Genomic DNA, 3,344 nt, shown 5'->3' on the forward strand with positions numbered 1-3,344 from the left:
AAAACATCCAGTGAATCGGCCTCCACCGCCTTCTGTGGCAGAGAATTCCACAGATTCACAACTCTCTGGGTGAAAAAGTTTTTCCTCATCTCACTCCTAAATGGCCGACCCCTTATTCTTAAACTGTGTGTGTGGCCCCTGGTTCTGGACTCCCCCAACATCGGGACATTTTTCCTGCATCTACCCTGTCCAATCCTTCTTATATGTTTCTATAAGAACTCCCTCTCATCTTTCTAAATTCCAGCAAATACAAGCCCAGTCGACCAATTCTTTCATCATATGACAGTCCCGCCATCCCGGGAATTAACCTGGTGAACCTACGCTGCGCTCCCTCAATAGCAAGAATGTCCCTTCCTCAAATTAGGGGACCAAAACTGCACACAATACTCCAGGTGTGGTCTCACCAGGGCCCTGTACAACTGCAGAAGGACCTCCTTGCTCCTAAACTCAAATCCTCTTGCAATGAAGGCCAACATGCCATTGGCTTTCTTCACTGCCTGCTGCACCTGCATGCTTGCTTTCAGTGAATGGTGTACAAGGACACCCAGGCCTCGTTGCAACCCCTTCTCCTAATCTGACACCATTCAGATAATAATCTGCCTTCCTGTTCTTGCCACCAGAGTGGATAAACTCACATTTATCCACATTAAACTGCATCTGCCATGCTTCTGCCCACTCTCCTCTCTCTCCCCCTCTTCCTCTTTCCCTCTCTCCTCTCTCCCTCTCCCTCCTCTCTCCCTCTCCCTCCTCCCCCTCTCTCCCTCCTCTTCCCTCTCTCCATCTCCCCCCCCTCCTTCTCTCCTCCCCCTCTCCCTCTCTCCCCCTCCCCTTCTCCCCTCTCTCCTCTCTCCCCCCCCTTCTCTCCTCCCCCTCTCCCCTCTCTCCCCTCCTCTCCCTCTCCCTCTCTCCCTCTCCATCCCCCTCTCCCCCCTCTCCCTCCCTCTCCCTCCCTCCCTCTCCCTCCCTCTCCCTCCCTCCCTCTCCCCTCCTCCCTCTCTCCCTCCTCTCCATCTCCCCCCCTCCCTCCTCCCTCCCTCTCCCCTCCCCTCCCACTCTCCTCTCCCTCCCTCCCTCGCTCCCTCCCTCCCCCTTCCCTCCCTCTTTATCTTGTCTCTCCAGGCTCTCCATTCTGATTCCTCCCTCTTTCTGCTTCCCTCCCTCCCCCCTTCTTCCTCTCCCTCTCCATCCCCTATCTCCCTCTCCCTCTCTCCATCTCCCCCCCTCCCTCTCTCGCTCTCCAAATTGCTGCACAAATGACTTGATATATCTCCCATCTATTTGCTGGTAGGTTTATCTTGTGGCCAGATATCTATTTCCAGGCAGCGTTCAGTATCATTCTGATTCCATCTGCCTTTTTACTGCTATCGCTGCAGTTTTTCCTGTTTTTGCGTTCATTTGTGGTGAGGTGGGGGGTGTGGGGGTTTTTATTTTTCCGTTGCAGAAAGCGTGCCAACTTCAGAGGGGCGAGAGTAGAATCTGCAACACTGCGCCATGCATCAGTAACGCAACCTGCAGCGCGCCCACACACCGCTCCCAAATAAGCTCAAAATACGGGACAAATACCCCCCCCGACGGCAATCCGTCGACCGACTGGGCCGTGTCTGGGTGGACGATGAGTTGGCCCCGGGAGCGCTGGACTGCACGCAAAGTCCAGCCGGCAGGGCAGCTGTGAGGAGTTTTGGCCGCCCGCACAGTCCAGCGCTCCGTCCAACTCCTGCTGCTGCTGCTGCTGCACTCCACGGGCTGCACTACGTCGGGACGGGTGAAGGAAATAGGCAACGTTCTTCGGGCCGAAACCCTTCTTCAGAATTATAGAAACATAGAAACATAGAAATTAGGTGCAGGAGTAGAGGCCATTCGGCCCTTCGAGCCTGCACCGCCATTTAATATAATCATGGCTGATCATCCAACTCAGTATCCCGTACCTGCCTTTTCTCCATACCCTCTGATCCCCTTGGCCATAAGGGCCACATCTAACTCCCTCTTAAATATAGCCAATGAACTGGCCTCAACTACCCGCTGTGGCAGAGAGTTCCAGAGATTCACCACTCTCTGTGTGAAAAAAGTTCTCCTCATCTCGTTTTTAAAGGATTTCCCCCTTATCCTTAAGCTGTGACCCCCTTGTCCTGGACTTCCCCAACATCGGGAACAATCTTCCTGCATCTAGCCTGTCCAACCCCTTAAGAATTTTGTAAGTTTCTATAAGATCCCCTCTCAATCTCCTAAACTCTAGAGAGTATAAACCAAGTCTATCCAGTCTTTCTTCATAAGACAGTCCTGACATCCCAGGAATCAGTCTGGTGAACCTTCTCTGCACTCCATTATAAAAGGACTGGACAAGCTAGATGCAGGAAAAATGTTCCCAACGTTGGGCGAGTCCAGAACCAGGGGCCACACACACACACAGTCTTAGGATAAAGGGGGAGACTGTCCATTTAAGACTGAGGTGAGAAAAAAACGTTGTGAATTTGTGGAATTCCCTGCCACAGAGGGCAGTGGAGGCCAGGTCACTGGATGGATTTAAGAGAGAGTTAGATAGAGCTCTAGGGGCTGGTGGAGTCAAGGGATATGGGGAGAAGGCAGGCACGGGTTATTGATAGGGGACGATCAGCCATGATCACAATGAATGGCGAATGGTGCTGGCTCGAAGGGCCGAATGGCCTCCTCCTGCACCTATTTTCTAGGTTTTCTGAGTTTCTAACTTTCTATGAGTTTCTAAGTTTCTGTGTTTTCTAACTCAGCGGGTGAGGCAGCATCTAACCATCTAACCATATAACAATTACAGCACAGAAACACAGGCCATCTCGGCCCTACAAGTCCGTGCCGAACAACTTTTTTTCCCTTAGTCCCACCTGCCTGCACTCATACCATAACCCTCCATTCCCTTCTCATCCATATGCCTATCCAATTTATTTTTAAATGATACCAACGAACCTGCCTCCACCACTTCTACTGGAAGCTCATTCCACACCGCTACCACTCTCTGCGTAAAGAAGTTCCCCCTCATGTTACCCCTAAACTTCTGTCCCTTAATTCTGAAGTCATGTCCCCTTGTTTGAATCTTCCCTATTCTCAATGGGAAAAGCTTGTCCACATCAACTCTGTCTATCCCTCTCATCATTTTAAAGACCTCTATCAAGTCCCCCCTTAACCTTCTGCGCTCCAGAGAATAAAGACCTAACTTGTTCAACCTTTCTCTGTAACTTAGTTGTTGAAACCCAGGCAACATTCTAGTAAATCTCTCTCTATTTTGTTGACATCCTTCCTATAATTGGGCGACCAAAATTGTACACCATACTCCAGAATTGGTCTCACCAATGCCTTGTACAATTTTAACATTACAT

Source organism: Leucoraja erinacea, unplaced genomic scaffold (genome assembly GCF_028641065.1).
Source record: "Leucoraja erinacea ecotype New England unplaced genomic scaffold, Leri_hhj_1 Leri_1470S, whole genome shotgun sequence".
Taxonomy (NCBI): Eukaryota; Metazoa; Chordata; class Chondrichthyes; order Rajiformes; family Rajidae; genus Leucoraja; species Leucoraja erinaceus.